Source organism: Rhinolophus ferrumequinum, chromosome 20 (assembly GCF_004115265.2).
Source record: "Rhinolophus ferrumequinum isolate MPI-CBG mRhiFer1 chromosome 20, mRhiFer1_v1.p, whole genome shotgun sequence".
In the NCBI taxonomy this organism is placed as follows: domain Eukaryota; kingdom Metazoa; phylum Chordata; class Mammalia; order Chiroptera; family Rhinolophidae; genus Rhinolophus; species Rhinolophus ferrumequinum.
In genome coordinates this window covers 27,475,318-27,500,432 of record NC_046303.1, presented here as the reverse complement: position 1 = coordinate 27,500,432, position 25,115 = coordinate 27,475,318, and the positions used below count along the sequence as shown (strand labels likewise).

At 33.7% G+C, this 25,115-nt stretch overlaps 1 long non-coding RNA gene across 2 annotated transcripts in view; it reads right to left on the bottom strand.

The window, feature by feature from the left end:
* Positions 1 to 2,308: 2,308 nt before the first annotated feature.
* The window catches only part of LOC117012506 (uncharacterized), a 76,961-nt gene continuing 54,154 nt past the window's right edge, over positions 2,309 to 25,115 (bottom strand). Inside the window, exons 2-4 of one of the 2 annotated variants that reach the window (XR_004421178.1) lie at positions 21,753 to 21,875; positions 5,774 to 5,882; positions 2,309 to 2,452 (exon numbers count right to left, since the gene is read on the bottom strand). This is a non-coding gene — a long non-coding RNA (uncharacterized LOC117012506). The remainder of the gene's footprint in view (positions 2,453 to 5,773; positions 5,883 to 21,752; positions 21,876 to 25,115) is intronic. The other variant, XR_004421179.1, reaches the window with a different exon arrangement.

Below are 25,115 nucleotides of genomic sequence, written 5' to 3'. Positions count from 1 at the left end.
GACATGGGGTAAATGAGAACTACATCAGGCTAATTAATTTCACTGGAACTTAGCTTTCAAAGGTTAGAAAGAAATGAAAAATATCTCTTATAATGAATTCATCTAACATGTCCTTTGCTTCCTACTCCATAACATGGCCTTTAGCTGACATTTCCAGAAGAGGAGGTATTCCAAGTCAGTTAATTTTAGTTAGCTAAGTTTTCTCTTCCAAGCAGCCCAATATTTTAGCAGAAATATGTCCATCATTACCATTAGCTGAGGTTAGAAGAAAACCTGAGCACAGTGAGGAGAGTAGGTTGAGGTTAAGCAAAGTCAGGATCTGGGTGCAGGGAAAGGAGTTGGGAGAAAGCAAAATAAAATTGAGAAAGATCAGTTCTTGAATCCCCATTTCCCCTCCTGCCTCAAATAGTCTATATTTGATATAATTTAATTTGGTCTCAATTATTTAGAGTCAACACGATGAAAAACCATTAGAACTAAACTGTAATACAGTTATACTTCAGGAGTTTCGTAGTTACGGTATGTAAAATGCTAAATAAGTGTGTATTATCCTTGATTTTTTTTTTTTCAGTTTTGACATTTGATTTTATGGGTTTCTTTCTCCATCAGAAAGTTATTAGTAGTCAGTTCTTTCTGCTGATAACATCTCTGCCTGTAGCATTTCTATCATGTTTTCACATTCTGTTTTAAATGTACTCTGAGATGAAACATTGGATAATAAGTTATAATGACGTTGGTTGTGTATTTCTTATAATATACAAAACTTTCACACATATTCTACATTTTATTATTTTAATCTGATAGCATTCAGTTATATTACTGTGGTTTACTGATTATGGACTACTTACAAGTCATTAAGACACACTTTAGAATCACATCTAAAATAATCTTAGAGAACAGTAGATGCTCTCTTTTAAGTTAGATGCATGGATTTTAGTGGATGAGCTTTGTGTTATCGTTTAGTTAATCTATGGCATTTTTTTCTGTTTATTTTCAAGTTTCAGCCATATTTGGTAGGTTATTTCACTATTTATTAACATAGTGCCAAGAATTTGAGGGGTGTATGGAGTAAAGAAACTTGGAAGACTTAAGTTCTATTTAAATAATCATAAAAGTAATAGATAAATGTCTTAAAAACCAGAACTAGCTTTAACACGTTCTATTTTACAATATCAGAAACTTCAAATTGCCAAAGAACTGCACGGGAAATGACACTTTTTAGAAGCAAGCTTTTGGAGGGCAATAAGGTTTTCAGTCCACTAGAAAAACAAATAAACAACAGAGACTAGCTTTTGAGAAGACAGGAGAGTGAATCATCAATGTGCACAGCTCCAGGGAAGAAGCAGTTACCAACTGACACTTCCTCTCCCACCATCACAGGATTTGATTTTCTTGGAATATTGAAGCTAATGTGCACTTTCCCCTGTGCGCTTCATCTTTTTATCATCTTTGTGAAGCCTTTAGATACCTAAGATTGTCACCTGAAACAACTTGGCCCTACTGAAGCTGATCAAAATTAGTTATCCTCTATATATCACACACATATACATATATATAAATGCATGCATCGTATGTATACAGAAACCTATCTAAATTTACTAAAAGTTGTCACCCCAATAAGCTTTAATTAAAAAAAAAATATTCTATTTTTCTAAAAGGTTCTCCTCCCTTTTTTGTGTGTGTGCCATTTTTTTTTCTTTTTTAAAATGTTTTCTCTCAAACTGTATTCTAAAATGAGCTGTCGACCAGCACCCATTTCAAATCTTCATCTACTCCAAAGACTCAAAGGAACTCCATTAGTGGAACATGACTGGGCTTAATTCTCACAGGCCCTGTGCAGTATGTAAAATTTCATACATCATGTAATGATATGAACTACACATATGTAACTTCAATATATGAGAAAATTAAAACCTTTTCCTCCTCAAAAGTACTGCCTCCCAAATTTCTTTATTTAAGGGATTTGAGGTTAAAGGCAGCAGCATGTTTGGACTGAGGGCCTAGTAATTTATCTTCCAAATACTCTTGCCTAAGAAGCCTATATTGTTACTGTAAGTATTATATAGTATGTGTGTGAGGGATGAGGTGGAGAGCTGGGTCTTCAGGGAACAATGAAGCCATGTTGTTATGTTGTGTTAGGAGGGGTAATGAGGGATTAAAAACACTTATCTGAAGCCTGTCCTTGGCCCTTTATTGGCCCTAACCTTGATGAAATCATAGCTCTTTACTCTTGTTAGTGGTGTCATTGATTTTACATCTCCAAAGCCAGAATCAAAGCATTTTTAATTCCTTCTTTATTCCTTTTATCTAAACAGCCACTTTTTCAGTCTTGCATAATCTTATCACTTGACCCTGAGATCACAGTAGCCTCGTAGCGGACATCTAATGCTCAGTTCTTCAGCTCAAATTCTGGATATGACCATCAGTAGTCTTTAAATTAATGTGCCTCACCCTTAGGAAAAGAGAGAGAGAGAGAGAGAGAGATTATTTCCAATTGACCTTAATTTCTCATATCTTCTTATTGGAATGTAAAAATGTAAAGAGTATGAAATTTGGCATTAAATAGAACTGAACTACTGATTCTAACAATTGAGTAGGTAAGTGAACTTGAAAATACCTCAACTAAAGCATTGAAAAATGAAAATAACTTGCATATTTTCAAAGAGAACTTCTCAAACAACCACAGGCAGAATTTGTCTCATTTTTATAAAGCTTCAACTAAGGATATTTGCATTTATGGCAGTATTTGTCACATCATTCTGATTTTTGTTATGGCAATTTTTGTATCTGTGTGTTTCTTTTAAAGAATACATCAATTTATTTAGACTGAGATTCTACCTTGTTAATTTTATTTGTTACTCCTCCTTTGTAGAAGGCATGTAAAAAATCATGTAACATACACACTTTCTCTTTTTGGAGTGAGAAACATTAGGCATTAACAAATAAATCAAATCTAGAAGTTCATAGATAGGAATTATGCATTCATTTCATTAATAAATTGCTCTCTATTATTGTACAAATCATTTAACCTTTCTCCACAGCACTTGCTTACTCTATGAAATACAAAATAATGTCATTATTTTGTAGTTTTCTTGTAGAGCTTGTGGGGGGGGGCGGGGGCAGATCATTTTGGAAACATTTATTTAAAAAATACCACATGAATTTAAGTTAATATTTTCTCAAAATGTCCCCATCACTGTCACTTGTTTACAGGAGAGTTTACCTCATTATATTTTTAAATGTTATATCTTCTTTGAGTATTTCTTTCCAAGGAAAGTTTCAAAAATGATGTTAGTTGCGTTTGTTATTTTTCTACAACCAATGGTTCTATTAGAGTGTTTTATAGTTACCAAGTAAATAATGTATAAGAAAGAAGTTGTAATCTTTAACTGAAACATTTAGAAATATTTTCAGAAGTTGATTCCTGTGTTCTAGTTAAAAAAAAAAAAAAATGGAAAGCTCAACATTCTTTACAACTGTCCACACATCAAATGGATTTGACCCTTTCTGTAGCCTTTCCATTTGTGGTTCATTTATCTTGGATGTCAGGATTTTATATTTCTAAGTGATGCTGTTAAATGTGGAATCACATCCAATGCTATTTTAAAGCATTTTTAAAGACTGAGATTAGTTTGAACTTTAAATAATCTTTAGAAACAGAGAAGAAAAAATAAATTTCTTAAACATTATTTATGAGATATTTTCTTTTCGGTTGTGTACTTCTTCCTCCAAAGTAAAAGGATATTGGTGTAATAACAATAATACATGACAAAAAAAAAAGTTTGCAGCATCTTCTACTTCAATCCATGTGAACTCTTTAATAGAACATGCATACAAATTATATAAATTTTATTCACATAAAATTTTTTGTGCTGTGTTTATTTAAAATTGAATAATTCCCCCCCCCCCATTTCATTTTATGGCTCTCAAAAGACTATGCTTTCTACCCTTAATCACTGAGATTCTTAGTTGAAGAAAATTTTTATAAGTATTTATTGAACAACTATTATTTGTACAATTGTTTTACTATCCACATTTAAGGTATTTATCACAGATAATTTAAATAATATGATAAAATCTAAGTAAAGAAAATGTATTCTTCTATCAAAAATATGTTTACATAATAGCATTTTATTTAAAAAATTACATTAATAGTAATGATATAATTTGTTTCTCAAAAATCTCTAAATAATGTTAAGATAAATTCTTCAGGAAGTAACAATTAGAGGTAGTCTGCACTGAGTACATATTGTGCAAGCATTGTTCTAACACTTTCCTTATAATAAACTCATTTCATCCTCAAAACCACCCTATGAGTTAGGATTTCATGAATGAAAAGCTCCAGCTACAGCAAAGTTATCTGCCCAAATCTAAGTAAATTTTTAAGTCTATCTCTTTTTTGTCATCTTGTTTACTTGCCAGAGTCAGAACTTTAACTCTGAACTGGCTTAGGAAGATAAATAGGAGTTTATTGGCTTATCTGTAGAAGAACACGGATGTGGGCTTTCTCTCTGTGGCTTGAAATTAGTCCTTTCACCTCAGCGGCATGCCATGTTTGTCACTTCTGTGATGCCGTGGCATGGGAATGCTTGTGGGAGTTGGCTTAGCACGAGTGCATATTCACTCAGAAATATTTGTGTGGTAAGGGACAGACGGGGCAATGTTTAATAAGTGGAGGATATTAGTCAGTGGAGAATGCTTTAACTCTTCTTTCTTTGGAGACACTTTAGGTGTAATCTCGTCACTCCTCAAAAGGTCCTAGAGAAATTGGATACCAGATGACCAACTTGATAATGCACCTTTGATTAGCTTCCCATCTTTCTCTATTCACCCTCTTTAATCTTTCAGCTCTCTAGGATCACTTTTCCAAATAAACTATTGGCTTGTAAGTCCTTTTGTCAAGCTCTGCTTTCAAGAAAAGCCAAGGTTAAAACACCCATATAGGGAATACTAAGAAAATAAAACTATAGAAATGTGGAAGCATTTTTACTAAAATTCTACATTCACAAAGTAAATGTTATTATGAATTCAGACACAATTGAACTAAATAAAGCAAATACATACCTTTAGTAAAAGGCAATATGCTTAATGAAATACATTTTTCAAGTCAAGTATAATAATAAACATGTCATGAGAGTTGGTAATAACTACTTTGAAAATTTAGGAAATAAATAATCTTCACTTGATTTAAAAAAATATATATGTGGTGGTATATGTGTGTACCTTACTTCAAAATATAATTTCAGAGAGCTAGCAATGTTTAAAAGCTAGAAATTAAATATAAATTAAAACTCAGAAATACCCAGTTAAAAAAAAAAGAGAGGAACAAAACATGAATAGAATGTTCATGAAAGAAAAGACACTAATTTATTAATCAGCATATGAAGATTATATAATTTTAAAGAAAAGAATGCAAATTAAAGAAATGAGAAGTAATTTTTCATTTATGAAACTAACAAAAATTTAGAAGCATACTGCATACTACTTAGTGCTTGTTAGACTATATTGAAAGGTCCTCTATTACTGTTTAAGGGACAATACACTTTGACACAGTTAGTACACTATTACATTATATGTCACTAAAATAGCACAAAATGTAGGAGAAAAAGTTACCTTGCCTTGTGAAAAACATTTTTCCCAGCTATGTATAATAGTGGAAAGAGGGCAAACAAAGTAAATATTCACCAGTAGGGTGACTTCTTAGTTTTCTCTTTCTGCTATAACAAATGATCAAAACTTATTGACTTAGTACAACACAAAGTTACAAACTTACAGTTTTGTAGGCTATTCCCATCTCTTAGTGGTTGACCAAGCCATGATCCTGGGATTCCTAGTAATCAGATGAGCATCCCATTTCTTGCAGAGAAGCAGGAAAGGAGATGCTGGAAAAGAAGATAAAGACCTCTCCTTCTTGTTATATGTTTATGGTTTAAACTTAGAAAACTACAGACCAATATCTCTCATAAACACAAAACTAAAAATCCTCAACAAAGTATTAGCAAATTCAATCTAACAATATATAAAATTAATTATACACCACTACCAAGTGGGAATTATCTTAACTATGAAAGGCTGAATTAATATTCAAAAATCAATTCACGTAATCCATTACATCAACAGACAAAAACGAGAAATCACATGTTCATATCAATGGGTGCCAAAAAAGCATTTGACAAAATTCAACACCCATAAATGACTAAAATATCTCAATAAACTTCTAATGGGGGGAACTTGTTTAACTTTATCAGGAATATCTACATAACACCTGGAATAAGGCACGAGTGACCTCTCTAACCAATGATTTTCAGTATCATACTGGAAGTTCTAGCTAATGCATAAGATAAGAAAAGAAAAGAAAATGTATACAAACTGGGAAAGAAGAAATAAAACTGTCTATGTAGAAAATCTGAATGAATTGATTAAAAACAAAACAAAACAAAACAAAACAAAAAACTCCTGGCACTAGTAAGTAATTATAGCAAGATTGCAGGACATAAGGTTGATATACAGAAGTAATCACTTTTCTATATACCAGCAATGAACACGAAGCATTTGAAATTAAACACAATGCTATTTACATTAGCACCCCTCAAAATTAAATATTTAAATACAAATGTAACAAAATATGTAGAAGATCTATATAAGAATACTACATAACTCTGATGAACAAAATCAAAGAAGTGAAAAAAATGGAGATAGTCCATGTTCAATAGTCCATGTTCAATATTGTTAAGATGATAATTCTTCTCAACTTGACCTATAGAATCAAAATAATCCAAGTCAAAATCCTAACAAGTTATCTTGTGGATATCAGCAAGCCAGTTCTAAAGTTTATATGAACAGGCAAAAGATCCAAAATAGTCAACACAATATTGAAGAAGAAGAACAACTTTGGAGGACTAACACTACCTAACTCTAAGGCTAACTATAAAGCTACAATAGTCAATACAGTGTGGTATTGGTGGAAAAATAGACAAATAGATGAATGAAACATAAAGAGAGACCAGAAATAGGCCTCCATAAATACAGTCAACTGATCTTTGACGAAGGAGCTAAGACAATACAATGGAGTAAAGCTAGTGTCACCAACAAATGATGTTGGAACAACTGAATATCAACATGCAAAAAAAATGAATGCAGGCACAGACTTACACTCTTCACAAAAATTAACTCAAAATGCATACATTATAAACCTACACGTAAAATGCAAAACTATCAAGTTCTTAGTAGATGTCATAGAAAATCTAGATAATCTTGGGTATGGCAAGGATTTTTGGGACACAATACCATGAAAAAATAATGGATAAGCTAGACTTCATTCAAACTGAAAAATTCTGCTCTACAAGGAATAATGTCAAGAAAAAGGGAAAATAAGTCACGGACTAGGAGAAAATATTTTCAAAAGACATATCTGAGAAAAGACTATTATCCAAAATATATTTTTTAAAATCTCTTAAAATTCAACAATAAGAAAACAAAGAACCTAATCTAAAACATGTGCCTTAGCAAAGGTACAGAGACAGTATATAAGCATATGAAAAGATGCTCCACATCATATATCATCAGGGGATTACAAATTAAAACAACAATGAGATACCAGTACATACTTATTAGAATAATCAAAACTCCCAAACACTTAAGCACCAAATGCTGAAGAGGATATGGAATAAAAGGAACCCTTAGACATTGCTAGTGGAAATGCAAAATGGTACAGCCACTTTGGAAGACAGTTTGGTGGTCTCTTACAAAACAAATCATACTCTTACCATATTATCAAGCAATAGATTTTTCTTGATATTTACCTAAAGAAATTTAAAACTTATGTCCACACAAAAACCTGCACACAAGATGTTTATAGCAGCTTTATTCATATGCCAAAACTTGGAAGCAACCAAGATGTATTTCAGTTGACTACACAAACTGTGGCTCATCCAGACAATGGAATATTAATCAGCACCAAAATGAAATATCAAGCCATGAAAAGAGGAACTTAAATACACGTTACTAAGTGAAAGAAGTGCATCTGAAAAAAGCCTGTTTAATGCTCCATCTGTATGATTCCAACCGTATGACATTCTGGAAAAGGCAAAGCTAAGGAGACAAAAAGATCAGTGACAAAGGTTGCGGTGGAAGAGGGATGAATTAGGTGAAGAACTGAGGATTTTAAGGGCAGTGAAAATACTTTGTATGATGCCATAATGGTGAATACATTGTAAAATTTGTCCAATTCCATAGAATGTACAACACTGAGAGTGAACCCTAATGTAAACTATGGAGATTATGATATGTCAAAGCAGGTTCATCAATTTTTAAAAATGTCCCACTCTGATGGGGAATATAATAATGGTGGTAGCTATGCATATGTAGAGGCAGAGAGTTTTTGGGAAATCTCTGTACCTTCCCCTCAATTTTTCTGGCTCAATTTTGAACCTGATACTTCTTTAAAAAAATCCTTAAAAATTACTAAAACTAAAAGAATAAAAATAAAAACCGATTCACACCAACCAATTCTTAAAGGAATCTTTTGAGACAATTGGGTAAATTATGGAGGAAACATTAGAAAATATCAGGAAAACATTGTTAATGTTATTATGTGCACTAGTGACATTAGCATTATTTTTAACTGGCTATATATTATATAAATGTATACTGAAGTTTGTAGGGGTCATATATATGATATCTTGCTTTAAATTACTTACGTGAAAGAAAAAAATGTGTGCAAAGCAATTGCAGCCAGCAGTAATTGTTCATTCTGAGTAAAAGACACAGGTAAAAATTTCTCAACTGTGTATATTTAAAAAGTGTTATAACAAAATTTAAAATAAAGTACACAGAAAGAAGAATTAGCCTTGAATAGGAGTGTAGGAGGTTTATCTATCCAAGATACTAAAGTACACTAGCTCACATCTACCATCCTTGTGGCTCTTTTAGAGGACATATTATCTTTCTTAATCCTTCAATTTAGCAATGGTCAGACTCTTCAAAGAACATAATATTGGCAGATATAAGGTACCATTCCCTGAGGCTATTTTTGAAATAGATGTGTGTATTCTAGATTGTCATAGCTTCTAAAGGGGTTGCTACTATCATTTACTAAGATCAAAAAAACTTAAAATTCATCAATGTGATGGCCTTTTGCAACCAACAAAGATGTGTCCAACCAAAAATGCTAATAGCACTTCATTTGTAAAATACTATAAATAATAACATATTCTGTAGTATGAAATGATCTCCAGTCATCCTGAATAGAGCTCTTAGAAACTTGAAAATCTTAGACTCAGACCTAAATAAGCCTCCTTAACAAAACATGTTTTTTACTGTACTGTTTCTACAGATATTCAGTTTTTTTAAATCCTCCAAAAATGTTCTACTGTCATTGTGATTGTAACATCACAGACCTTTTGCTTAGGGTCATCAGCTGAAAAACACATAGCCCAGCAGAGAATCAGGTGGAGATAAGACAACTTTCTGCCTTATGTTTCCGTCTCCAAACTACTAGCCCACACTGCCATCCTATGGCTTAATTGATTCCCTTATCCTTAGATTTGTTTCAAAATAAACTTTTCACTTCAGAATACTTTTAGGTTTACAGAAAATTTTAGAACATAGCATAGAAAGTTTTCCTGTTTATTAACATCTTACATTAGTGTGATATATATGTTCCTAGTAATGAAAGAATATAGATACATATTTATTATATATAGCCCATACTTTATTTGGATTTTTTAACTTATGATGTATAGTCCATACTTTATTCAGATTTCCTTAGTCTTTACCTAACGTCATTTTTCTGTTCCACAATCCTATCTAGTATACTATTTTACATAGAGTCTTATGTCTTAGGCTTCACTTAATGTGGCAGTTTTCAGACTCTCCTTGTTTTTGATTACCTTTACAATTTTTGAGGGGTTTTGGGATTGGTCTTATGTTTTTCTCTTTATTAGACTGGAATTATATGTTGTCTTGGTGTCTGCTTCCTGCAGGGCCTCAACCAACACAGCACAAAATCAATATTCTTACCTACAAAATTCATAAAAACACACACAGTAAAAGAAAAGTGGCTGCTTTTAAGAGCTCAAAATCAAAGAGATATATAAACAAAATAAAGTAAAATAAAACTACCTTGCAGACTGCATATTCCTGGTGTTGTTTTCCCAGGAAAGTGTCTGGGCATTCTTGGAGAATATAAAGATAGGTGTTAGATCAGGCAAAACGGCCATCAAATCCTTTCTGACTCTTCCACTTACAAACTATGTAATTTGGAGCTAGTTACTTAGCATTTCTGAACCTGAGCTTCCATAATTTAAAAAATAAAGATCATAATAGTTATCAGAGTGAATATTTGTTAGAAACACCACCAGGATCATAATAGTGATTTCAGATAAGCATCAATATTAAAAAAAAAAAAATTAAATGTTAATTTTTTTTTTTAAATAACTCCTTTACAGTACTGGTGAGAGAATGTAATGACACAAAGTTTAAAGCACACTACCTGGACATAGTTAAAAGTTAAGAACATAGTTAAAAATTAAAGATGCCAGATTAAATATGGTCAAAATTTATTTGAAATTCTTCCCATTGAGATGAGAAAGATGGGGTCTATTTTATTTTCCTATAAATCTGGGCTGGCCATAACTGCTTTGTCAATAGTGTATGGTGGAAGGGACACTTTGCCTGTTTTGTTTGTTTGTTTTTCCTTTCAGCACTTTATTTTTGTTTTTCCCAGTTTTAAGCACAACTTTAAGAGTTAGCAGATTATATGAGAGTCTATTAGAGGCCACCATGTAAGAGCATGGATATCCTTGCTCCGAGGATATCCAAGACCATTACTTGTGCTGAGCTGTTTGGAGAGAGACAAGAAGCACTGAGATGCCATAAATAAGAGTGAAAAAGTCATTTTGAAAAATGTATATCCCAGCGGCGGCCGGTTAGCTCAGTTGGTTTGGTGCTAATAACACCAAGGTTGCAGGTTTGATCCCCGCATGGGCCATTGTGAGCTGCACCCTCCTTTAAAAAAAAAAAAAATGCGTCTCCCAGATCTAATTGTCCCAGCTGACATCACATAGATCAGACGCTAACCACCTAGCTGAACCCTTCCCAACTTCCTGAACAACAAAATAATGAGTAAAATAAAATGTTGGTTTTAAACCATTAAAGTTTGTAGTAGTTAAGTTTGCAGCAATAGATTACTGAAACATTTAACATTTTAATAAAAGGAGATTAAAAAGTTATGAAATAAATTTTAAAAGTTAACATTGTTGGAGGATGATTCTTTAGACTTCATTTTTGATATCAAGAAAAATAGTATAATTCTTCACAACACCTATTACCAAATAAGCTAAACTGAAATGAGTTTAAACTCCAGCTTTGCCATTGTTGAATGAATGTATGTTAAATAAATCTCCAAGGCACAATTTGCTTATTAGTAAAATGAAGGAGATATTAATATCTTCTAAGATTATCATGAAGATTTAATATAAAATGCATGCATTTTGGGGGGTACATATTCTGGTCAGCTTATTTGTAGTATCCATTAGTAACTATAGATTATTTAGTGTTTACTTTATTTATTTTGGAGTTTTGTATTGGATCTCTGACTCACAATTCCTACTTCATACTGGACTCCAGCTGTATTCAGCATCATTTCGTATCTTTCCCTAGATATTAAATTCGTAGCAGAGATGCTCCATAGACAGGATGTATAAGACAGATCATTGCACAAGTAAGTCCAAAGACAAACAAATCATAGTTTCTGCTGATTGCCCTTATAAGTCAACCTTGGAGACCCCAATATATAGTGCTGATTTGTAAAACTGAAGACAACAATGGCTTCCTTTTGAAAAGATGTGTTTTGTTTTGTTTTGTTTTTCTTTGAAATCAGTTTCAGCAGCTCTACCAATGACCTTTGTCAAGAAGAAAAGCATTGCTTTTCAGATTTTGGCCAATTTAAAAATACAAGTCTACCAAATGTGTTTTAAGAAATCTGTCATAACTGCCTCTACCAATAGAATCCGTCAGGACATAGATGTGTGATCAGAGTGGTAATTGAGAAAAGTTTAGTGGGAGGATCACTTACAAACTTTGGGAGGTGGTTAAGGGAGCCACCAAGACTGGTAAAATACCCAGAAACTAGCAATTAGAAACTGCTACCTTGCCAAGGGCTGAAAGGACAAAGGAATAGAGAACAGTGTTTCTACTCTCTAACTGCTCCTCAGAATTTCTTTGTTTAAACCTAAATTAAAAATGAGAACTGGAAAGGTTAGATGATGCAAAATAGTATCATCAACCTCCTGAGGCACAGAGTAAAGCAGAAAAGAGCAAATAATGGACCTCAAAGTCCGAGCACAGAATAACCAGTGCGTTGCTTGACTGTTGATTTCGACAACATGTGTTTGCTTGGCTGCTGTGAATGACACAGAGCTTGGCCTGATGTTGAATAGTTGTCAAACATGCTTATCCTATTTAATAGTGGATTGTCTTTTTCAAGTCAGCATTCACCAAAGAAAGGCTGAAAGAATGTCAAAATATATAGATCACAGTTTTAAAAATTCACTAGTAATCAGAAAAATGAAAATTAAACCTATAGCGAGATATCATTTGCATCAATCAGATCAGCAAAATTATCAAGTTCTGTATTACTATCGGTTGTGTGGAGATGGTCCATGAGAATTCTCCTACACTATTGGTGGGAGTATAACCTTTTTTATATTAAAGGAACTAGGAGAAATTTCACTGATCACAGCAGCCCCCTCCAATCCTACTGGAGTAAACAGAGTTGGACAAGCGTGTCTGAATGTAAAGGATCTTTCAACACTTATGCCAGCCTGCAGCAGGCATTGCTTTCTCAGAGAACCATGACCTGTGAACTGTGCCCTTGCCTTTCAGGAAAGACAAGCCCTCTCCTCTATAGCTGATTCCATAGTTGTAGATCTCCCAGCACCAGAACAAATGAAACTTCGACCTGCACTCTCACTTGAAGTTTGAGAAAAAAATCATACCCTAAAACAATCCCTCATTCTCTGCCAGAAAAGTTGCCTAAGCAGTTGTAATCCCTGAGTAGAAATTTAGAGAGAGTTATCAACTTGTGCTCCTGCCACATTTACCCAGAACACACTTTACTATTAAAAAGACTTATTTTGAGGTGAAGAGATTTTTAGTGATTTGCTGTTACTCTCACCTTCTCTTTACTTTTCTGTATGTGTAGATATTTTAGAATGAGTAGATATCATTTGCAAGCATACCAACAAATAAATGAACAAAAACTATGACAGTGCTTGTTCTTAACATAATTTAAAAGTTTCACAAAGAAACCAATTTTTTTTTTCTTAGAGATGGGAGAAAAAACAGTTTGTAAATAGTTCTCATTTCCAGAGATATAGATAATTTGTAAACATCTATTATTCTCATTTTATAGAAAAAAAATCACATGGAATTTCTGCATCAGGATGTAAATGATCTTATTTATAAGAATTGCAATGTCAACATCCCAACTATTATTTTTATGTTATAATTTAAAGAAAAGCAAAGTTCAACGGTACACATTAACTCACAGATGAAAAATAGCCAGTGAAACAAAGATCTCTTAAATAATCTCATGCTTCAATGTTTACATTGCTGATCTTTATTTTTAATCTAGTCAAATGACATTTTTATTGATAAATGATTTTATTGATATTTTGTAAACCTATAATGACACAGACACTGCTTATTAAAAATTTAAAGTCCTACTTTCAAGAATTAAGCATATAAAGCTTAGAATATTTTGTTATGAATGCGTGAGTGACAAACAGTCAAATGATTTCAGTCTATTAGATTATTTAGAATACAGTTTTAGTTAAATGTACTAAAAGGTACTTTTTATGTACCTACATAAAAAATGATTATTTTCAGAGCATATAACTCCTTATATTAGGTTTTTTTTTAAACCAACATGACATAATGGTTTTCATTTATTCCATATATTGTTTTCAAGGGTATGAACACTCTGTATGATTAACATGACAGTAGCACTCAAATATAAGTGAAAGCAAGATTTATCTTAAGTACTTATTAAAAATGAGGAATCTTGCACTTCATGCCCTGAAAACTGATTAAGAGGCAGAGTTGGAAATCTATATTTATAGAATGAATGAATGGCAGACCATTCTAATAGAAGGGAGCCCATGAAGGTAAGCACATATCGAAGGCAATAGAGCCATATTTTCTTTTTTCATTTTCTCACAAATACAAACAAGTTCTAAATACATATAGATAGATAAGCATACATATGTATGCGTGTGTGTGTATGGGTGTGAATAAATATATTATACTTGTTCTTATTTCTTTCATCATTTTTCCATGGAAGTCATTATTCCATTCTCTAATTCATACTATCTAATTAAAACAAAACTGCACACGCAATGGAACACTCATAACCTTTTAATTCCAGCCTGCATTTCTACCTGTATTGAGTTGAGAGAAGGGAAAAGGTTTTTCAATTCTGTGGTTTCATGGCTCTTAGAGAAGGCTTTGTACTAGACAGCTCATGAGGTGACTTCAGGGAGAACACAGTGAGTTTAACATTGACAATTTATCACGTGCTCACCATAGAGCTACATGGACACTACTAAATGATAGCATGAATGAATCACCATTTGTTGCCTCTGTTATAAATCTTGACAAGTTCACGCTTTTATGTTATATCCATGGCATCAATCAATGTTTCCTAGCAAGCTTTTTGAAAAATACAGATTAGTAGTTTTCACCCCACTTTTCTAATTCAATATGTCAGAGATAGGACCTGATATATGTCTTTTTTAAAAACATCCACTCAAGTGATTCTGGTGTAACTATAAGGAACTATTGGTGTACAAACTTGTCTTCAACCATTCCTATTTTGTTTACAAATTATTAACTAAACAGTTGATGCGAAATCATGGGAAGATTGAGGCCTGGAAAGATACAGAGATTTAGGAATTATTAGCATGTAAATAATGAGTGAAAATCTCTTAGATGATTATCCAATTAAGGTTATATACTATTTCCTTGAAATTATTTATAATATTTGGCATGCCTGCTTACTAACAGTGTTTCAAATCTAATCTAGATACATAAAGGGACTTCTGAAGCCTATTTTTAAGCACATGCTAAAGGCTGTGGATTCTAGGTCAGGAACACCTAGTTATAGTACAAGGTCTGACGAACATGTCCTTCAGACAATGCTCTACAAATCTTAATTTTCATCCTCAGGTTTTTGACGATGCTTAGATAAAGAGTGTAAGATTGTAAATTCTGACAAGAAACATGAAAAGAGACATTCTGTACTTCCAAAATCAAGAATATATCCATATACTTTATAAAATATCTACAAAGAGGGTATTATTTAAAAAGATACCTAATTAATACTTATGTATAGGTATTTTGCAATTTGCAATTCTACTTCCACCTACCAGTCCCTTGAGGGGTGCCTTCAGGCAGAGCCTATAACTTCCTAATATAGTTCTGGGTTTAGTCCAACTCATGTAGTAGACCTAACTTGCCAGACTATTGATATAGACATATCTAAATACTCATAGCCAAAAACATTTTATTAAATTTAAAGGACATAAAAATACAGTATTATTATTGTAGTAAATCTCATGTGGCTTTAAGACACAAGTGAATTTAAATAATAGGCATGAAATGCAACAATGGGCGTTTGCAAATTGCAAAGGTAGTAACTAAAATTGCTCATTTTACCAAATATGGTCAATAGAGATTGCAAATGTCATCCACAGGTATATGTATAAGTACCGTATAATATACACGATGTGAATCCAATCCAATACTATGTCATTAGTACTTGGTTTGAATATAGTACATTGGCCATGTTCACAGAGCAGAAACTCAATGGCTGACAAATGTTGGTTCTGAGTTACTCCTTATATCAGAGCCTCTAAATCTAATCGCAAAACATTTTGACTAATAGAATTATTTTAATTCAGAGTTTTAAGGGGAAAAAGAAATAATAATTGCCCCTATGGGAGCAATCTCTATTTGAAGACTTTCAATAAATATTCTTTTATTAACTTAATCAGGGTAATGCTGTCAAATCATTACCAAAAATGGAAACTTGAGTCCTAGTCATTGACTGTCAAAGACAAAAGTGAAGCTTACTGAGCTGTGCGGGGAGACCATGATATGTTCTTAGTTGTGCTTATATTCACAACCTCAAGGTATAAGCATTTTGTCTCTTCAGTAGAGTTCTAGTCTTCTAGCTGCTTTTAATAAAAGACCTATGCCCAATATTGGTTAAATGCAAATCAATGAAAAAGCATCTGCTTATTTAAATGCATTCTAAACGTAGCTAACCTTCAACTTCAGAATTTATCCATGTGTATAACTCTTTGCTCAGTTCTGGGCACAAACAGAATTATATCTAACTGTTTTTGATCGCCAGAAATATTGTGACAGAGTTTTGCTCTTGATCAAATTATTGCTTAAGTGGACTAAAGTAAGTAAACAAATGTTTGTATGGTCCTTTGTACTAAATAATTTGATCCTTTCTTAAAAGTTTGTTCTTAATTCTGTTCTCATTCTTCTCATCATCATTGTTGTCGTTCTCATCATCGTTATCACCATTCTCATTCAGCATCTTTTACTTGGTATAACTGAGCTAGGCAGTAAGGATATAACAGTGAGCACAGCTTTTACATTTCCTAGGGCAAAACAAAATGGACAATAGTAGTATAGTACGGTATGTGAAAAGAATCATGTGATGTTGCAGTATGCTAAAAGAGTACAGAACAATGGTGTTTAAACAGTATTTGGAGGTTCAGCATGATATCAGGATAATTCCTATTGATCTTTCTTATCTCAGTTGAGGAACTAATCTGTTAAGAAGTCATATTAGAACTCAGAGATAGGGAGAGCATGGTGCTTTGCAGAATTAAAGGAAGTTTAATTTAAATGCATTAAAGAAAAGATGGAATTCGGTAGAGCTCAAATACAGAGTTCAAGTTTGGAAGTTGTGTAAATGAGGTAGGAAATGCATTACGGTGCAACAACATGCAGGGTTTTGTAAACTCTATTATGATATGTAGATCTCTTATCCAAACCTAAGCCAAGATTCTCCAAGTCTGTGAGATTCTCTATTGCCTCTCCTACCTCCAGGTTGTACATGTGCAGGTTCCTCAGGCTACAATGAATCTACTCCCATTCTTTGCTTGCATAACTCGGACTTCTCTTAGGTCTCAGGTGGCATATCACTTCCTCAGGAAAATGTTACTGGGATATGCAGAATCCAAATATGATCCATAATAACCCGTACTCTATATGCCATTGGTTGAATGTAGATAAGAACTATGAATATGATGGGATATCACTCAATGATTAAATTATTAATTAGTTGATATCGAGTTAACACAAAAGGATATTATCCTGGGTGGGCTTGACTTAAACAGATGAGCTCTCAAAGAAGGTGAAATTCCTCTGGTTGGCCTGGAAGAAAGCATATTGTGAAGTGCTTTTGCAAGGCGCCAGGAGACCTTAGCCCTGTAAGAACAAGGAACTGAAATCTGTCAGCAATTTGAGTGATCCTGAAAAGGACCCTGAGCTCCACAATGAGATGGTAGAGCCAGCCAACATGTTTATTTCAGTCTTATAAGATCTTGAGCAGAGAACCCAATGAACATGTGCCCAACCTCCTGACCCATTGAAACTGCGATAATAAATGTATGCTGTTTCAAGCCGCTAAATTTGTGGTAATTCTTGTGAAGCAATAGGAAACAAACAGACTTCTCAAAGCTCACACTAGGAGATTTCTCTTATATACTACCATCAGTTTCGTTCACCTCTGCATCAAGTACTCTACCTGATACACAGTATGCCTCAAAAAATATTCCTTAACCACATATGACATGGGGAACCACTGAAAAATTTACACATTGGAATGAAATGGTAAGTACCCTCAACATTAATTATAATCAATTTTATACATGACCTGGGTCATGCGGGGTGTCACATGGGGTCTCAGCTCCCGCTCCCCACATAAGAATGCAGGACATGGTGAGGCCAAAAAGGAACACCCATGGAGGCATAGATAGGGGAGTCTATATTCTCACTGGCAGCTAGATTGGAGACACAGGAAGCAAGAGCTACGCTATCCGCAACCTGCCGTCCACTTCTCTCTGCCAACCAACCTCACTTGCTAGCTGCAATCCACCGTATTAACTGCAATCTGCTCTCGCTAGCTCAGCCACCATCTTCTTGCTAGCCCCCATTTTGCTGCTAGCATAGTCACGGCAGTTATATTAGTGGCCAATGGCTCACTGGTTACAGCTGACTAGCCACAGCTGATGGCCATCCAATCACAGTTGATGGCCATTTACTACCTGAGCCAGCACCTTTCCATGTGAGACCAAGAGCTTGGAAACTGCACTCCTGGCTCTGTCCCCACAACCTGTTTCCAACTTATTTGTTAACTCCATCTTTCATAACTGGCAAACTCCCCAACAAGCATCACATCCTTTAGACATTTGTCTGACACATACCTGTGCTTCTCTCTGTATGCTATTACTCTGACTATAAATTGTTTTCTCTCTGTTCTACTCTCATGTATCTGTTTCCCCCATTTTCTTATATTTCCCTTTTTAGCACTTACTCCCAGATCCTGCCCACCCTTCACTGACCCAACATACTATATGACAAGTAAAGCCTTCCTCTTTAATTTTGTTTCCCATGAAAGTCACCTTTGGTATTCAGAGAACAGAAATGTTCTCTCAGTGTTCCTGAAGTTAGGAATGATTCTCACTGATGCCTAGCTCTGCGTTTTGACAGAATGAAATATCACCTGCTTGTTGTTTTCAGGTTCAGAATGGTCCACTCAATAACCAGAGGCATCAATCTTGGAAGCCACTCTGAAACTAGTGGCTAAAGAAAAATGTAAATGCTTGCAATTTAAATTCCATCCCATTAAATTGTGAAAAGACTCTCTTTCTGGTTCTGATAGTTACTTATGTGATTTTCAGAAACTAAACACATATTCCTGTTACTTTCATATGGATGCGGTTTTTTTTATTGTGTGTGTGTAATTTTTTAACACAACCAGTGTACTTTTAAACTTTGAATGCTTATATATTATCATGGATAAATTGAAAGAATTGATTCTCCCTGAAAAACTGTCTTTTTAAACTGTCTTTCTCTCCCATTGCTTAATATACAATGAAAAATATAACTTAACTTCATTTTGCTGTAACTCATTCTATTTTACTCTCTTCTTCACAAATAATTTCCCACTTCCCTCCTTTTGTGATGTCCCAAATATGGCTGCAAAAATCATTACATGCCAAGTAACCCCTTGGGTGAGGCTATTACTGGCCTATAATTTCCTAAGATGTAGTGGGTCATGAGGCCCTTTTAAGCAAGCCGCTTGAAAATGCACACAAATGAGCATGTGTTATTAGTGAATAGAGCCCTTAGAGAGCCATTGTGTTGGCTAAACTTATATTATGGCTCATTCTCTGTAATTTAATTCCAGAGCACTTATTGGAACTGGGAACTTCAAAATGAGAAATCTTCAAATCTCTCTGTCTCACTCAATCTGTATGAGTGTGTGTGTGTGTGTGTGTGTGTGTGTGTGTGTGTGTGTGTGTGTGTCATCAATACAGATGCTAATACAGAAGCTGCAAGATGTTAGGAACAAATATTGACATTCTTGTGAATCCATGGGCACTGGATTTTCTGTCTTTTGTCCTTTCTAAGAGGGGAAGGGTAGCGCAGAAGAAATTGAGACAATATGTTGACTTTGGAGAAAGAGTGTGCTCCACTGTAGGAGTTAAAATTGACAGGGCCCAGGTAAGTATGTAAAAGGTCAAAGAGGTTAGACTTATGTAAGGTAACAGTTACATTAAAGGACACCCTTAAACAAGAAGCATTATAAAACATATTCTTATATATCTTGTCATGACAAATTCCTCAAGGACCTTTGTTCCTGCTAAAACAATCTTTGTCATGGAAAATAATTTACTTCGCATAAATTTGCATTAATCTTAATATAAATACTTATAGGATACTTACAAATAAAGAAATATAGAAACAATACAAAAGATACTTGATATATCACAGCCATCAGCAAGAATATGAAGTATCACAAATATTTCTACTCAAACTTCTTTTTCTATTTAAATTATCGGATAGCTAAAATTTAAAATAATTGCAGAAATAAACAAGGTGTATAAATACAAATGAGATTAATTAATGAAACATTATCAAACATTCAGAAAGCGAAAGCTAATCTCTCCAGTATTGAAAACATTTTCCAGTTCACAGCAATTATAGTCAAAGCTAATAAAAACAATTTTGATTTATACTAAAGACCAGCTAGCTGATTTATAAGCACAACGGAGATCTACATCTTCACTTCAGATCAGCCACAAGAAACCAGGATCAATATGTGCTGAGTAAATGCCACAGAGGTTATCATGTGCTACATGACCAAGGGGTCCCAGTGAATAAGATGGGTGTCATGTTCCTTGTGTAATTTTAACACATGCCGCTAAGCATCATTCAGTTGAGAAACTTTGTAATGTTTTACTTTGAAAATAAATTGGCACCCTTAAGTTTCTGATAAGAAACAGGTAACTAGCTGGAATTCATAATGTCAATTTTCTCCAGAGAATGCTGGTCAAGTTTTGTGACTACATTTTCATTTTCTTTTATATTTTTACCTCTTACCACAAAGCTAAAATAACTTGGAAGTTAATGGGTTGAGATCAGCTCAGAAAAAAAAAATGTTAATTTTTGAGAAATTTAACTTCTCTCTAAATCAAACTTCCCATGTGGTCTGTGTAGATGACAGTTTCAATTTCTAAGAAAGAGGTTGCAGGGATGAAAAATATATTGTTTTTGACTTTCAGAATGTTTTGAGTCTCAGAGACTATGATTCTCTCCTTCCTAATTTTTGGCAGTAATATTTGAAGGAAGCTGTCTTAAAACATTAGAAGAAAATCATGACTACTTATTGATCCTACGACATGCAACAAAATTTTATTAAATGCCTACCTATTAGGGGCTAATAACATGTCTGTGCTTTGAAAATAAGGTAAATAGGACAACGTTCAGCCCTCAAAAAGTCTTCAGTGCTGTGTAGCAAATGACATATACACAGTTTCTTATATTATGTGCTGGCAGATAGGGGGTTCAAGGTGGCAGTATAGGGAGATACTGAGTTCACCTCCTCCCATAGACAAAGCTAACCTACAGCTACATATGGAATAATTCCCTCTGAGGGGGACTTGGAAACTGGATGAACAGAGCCTACACAACAAGGGACAACACTGCAAAGGGTAGAAGAGGCAGAGATATGACCTTGTTAAGAAAAATAACACACTCCAGCATTTTACGGTCAAGAGGGATCTCAAAAATTTTCCCTGAAGACCGAGGGATTTGAGCTTCACATCAGGTACCCAATCGTTAGACCCTGCACATGAAGAAATGAGCCCCCCAAACACCTGGCAGAAATTCAAAGGATCATAAGAAATTATTACAAACAATTATATGCCAACAAATGGACAACCTAGAAGAAATGGATCATTTTCTAGAAACAGTCTCCCAAGACTGACTTAGGAAGAAAGAAAAAATCTGAACACACCAATTACTAATAATGAAATTGAATCAGTAATAAAATACAAAAAAAGAGAAACTTCCAACAAACAAAAGTCTCAGACCAGACAGCTTCACTGGTGAATTTTACCAAACATTTAAAGAAGATTTAATACGGGTCAACATACACTTACCATATATGACCAGCAATCACAGTTGTAGTCATTTGAAATGCAGTTACAATGAAAACCTATGTTCACACAAACGCCTGTACATACGTGATTTCTTATGACACCTTTATTCATAGTTACCCAAGCCTAGAAAATAAAAGATTGCTCTTAAACTGGGAAATGTATAAACAAACTTTGATACATTCATACAATTGCATACTACTCATCAATGAGAAAGGAATGACCTATTGATACACACAACAATATTAATAGATTTCAAATACATTATACTGTATAAGGGAAACAAGGCTCAAACGTGTATTATTTCATTTATATGGCATTCTGGTAATAAAGAAATTACAGGAATAAAAACCAAAACAGAAACAGGCCAGTGGTTGTCAGGGATGGGAATGGACAGAAAGGGACCCAGGGATTTTTTGCTGATGAAGGAATTATGTAACTTGATTTTAGCAGTGGGTACAAAATTTTATGCATTTGCCATAGCTCACTGGACTTAAACAAGTTACATGCTACTGTATGAAAATTGCATTTTAATAAAAGGATAGCGGAAACCTAAATTGCAAGGTGAAAAAAGATTGATAATGAAGTCTTGATCTGGCTAAGGAAGAAAGCTCAAAGCTGAGACCAGCCTGTGTGGGTTTAGAGGGCAATATGGTGGGCACATAAGGCAGTTTAGCAGGTGGCATAGTCCAGACCATACACTATGGCCAGACAATAAATCAGGGTGTGTATCAGCTCCAAGAAAGTGCCTCTGTTCTCTAATTTGCCTATCTAGAGTGGCAATGTCTTTTTCTAATCTACCCCTTAGGAGAGAGAAGACTAGCCATCAGGAGTCTAGGTTCCACTTGTGATTTCAACCAGAGCAACCTGAGAAGAACTGAAAATGAAATATTTTACTGACCTCTGTAGAATCCTAATTGTGGCTATGTCCTAGGTCCCTGATGTGTCTTAAACTTAGGTGACTCAAAAGTAGTTACTTCAGTCCTGGGTAATGAGAGCTGGACAGATTAGGAATACTTATTATTTTTGTCTATGATTTCCTTCACCTTTTAAATTGTCAATAGTAATTTACTATACAATATAAAGTTGCAATTATTTTAAACATATGTCAGCAGCATCAACACTGTTAATTTAATTAGTACCTATGTGCTAGGCATATTGGCATGTGATTCTAAATAAAAATATACAAAAGTGATTCATGACTTCATGTAACATTAATGATGGAAGAAACCTCATTCCAAACCATTTATTTTTTAAATGAGGAAATGTGAGTCCAAGAAGGCTCAGAGAGGTAAAGAGGGTTTTCTAAGGCCAAAGAGCCAATTAGAGATTAAACTGAGTTTAAAACCAAAGTCTCCTAAGTGTTAAAAATGGATTTTTTCACTATTTATATTAAAGTCAGTCGGTTTTTCTTTTCTTTTTTTTAAACATTTACTTTTTTTGCCAGTAAAACAATATATTGATTATGCCAAATTGTTAGTACTTGTTAGGAAAAATAGCACATATTATAAAGTCAGCAACCTACCATAACCACTCTTATCATTTCGGCATACTTTTTTATGTGTGTGCAATTTTGTGTGACATGTATACTTTTGTATTCTGTGTGTTTTCACTTAACATGAACACATAGCATATCAGAAGAATTTGATATGAAGCTCTACCTACTTGGTAATTGTTAAGCCAAATGGCTGTGTAAAATTTCTTCAAGTGGATACATTACATTTTATTGAGCTCTTTTGCTATTGTTGGAAATTTAAGATATTTAGGACTTCAATTTGTAGGCTATCCAATGGACACTTGTCTCATTAGGGAGACCACATCAGGGATGATGTAGATGCCTGATCACTGCACTCTACACCTTAAGTTGAAGCTGAACAATAATGAATGCCAACTATAATCATATATATATATGATTATATATATATATATATATATATATACATATATATATATATAATATATTTACAAGAAGTGGAGTACGGCATTAGGAATAGAGGCAGTGGAAATGTAATGGCTGTGTGCGATGTCAGAGGGGTAGTAGATGGGGGGAGGAGAGTTATCACAGTATGAGGAATATAAATGATAAATGTTTAACCATTACATTGTTTTATACACCTGAGACTAATAAAAAATGTTAAAAAAATAAAAAATAAATAAAATAAAATTGCCCCCATGTTATCTTCAAAGTCTAGCAATACCTGGTTGCATTGCTGTGCTTCTTACTTTTTGTAAAGAAAAAAAATATTTGGCTACAAAAGCCTGAACATAGAAGTCAGGTAAGATAATTTAAAGCCTAAGTAATAAAAATAATAAATCACAGAAAAAAATTCATAGTGATTGAAAGATGACTCAAGAAAGTTTCTGATTCAAAAAAGACCTTCCAATGTTTATGCGCATTAATAACTGATTTCTAACTCATTAATTCTGTATTTGTTTCTCTTTGCAGTCTACATAACTAATTGAAATTCAAATTTTAGCAACAAATATCTTCTTTGTATTATAATTTCCTTCTCATTACAATCTACATTTTCCCCCAATCATTAACCTAATAACACTTTCTCATAGATATGTCTGTACTTTTAGAGATGAAAAAGGAAATTATAGTTTATCCAGGAGGCCAATAAGAGTCTGACCTACTTGAAGTTACACATCTAGTTAGGGCAGTGCCAATTCTCCTGGTTCTACCTCCAGAGTTCTTTTTTTCTACACTAGGTTTTGTAGCAGCAACAGTAGTATTAGTAGTAGTAATAGCAGTGGTAGCAATAGGAACAGCAGTAGTGATAGTAGCAGTAACATCAGCAGTAGTAGCAGAAACAGTAGTAGTAGCAGTAGCAGCAGACGCAGTATTAGTAATAGTAGTAGTTGCAGTAATAATGGTAGTAACAGCAGCAGCAGCAGTAGTAGTATTAGCAGTAATAGCAGCAGCAGCAGCAGCAGTGAAATAGTGGTAGTAGTAATAGTGGTAGACAGTGGTAAAGCACTTAATTTTCATTGATCATTTCTTATGTTACATGTACAGTTTTAAGATCTTAACATCCTTTACCTTATTCAGTCTTTACGTAACATGCACAAGGTAAGAATCCATTTTAACTCCACATGACAAAATTAAGAATCAGAAGCTATATAGCTAATAGGTAGTGAATCTGGGACTCTAATTCTAATTCAGACGTCTTCTACCTTTTGCCGTGATATTAATAATAAAACATTTAATAATAATAGAATAGTGAAATATTTAACATAATATTTATAGATACTTAATGTTAATTAATATGTGTTATTAAATAATTAAAAGTCATCCATAAAATGATTTTTCATTTAAAAAGTACCTTTAATTTACCTGAATATTATATTAAACATACTTTGACA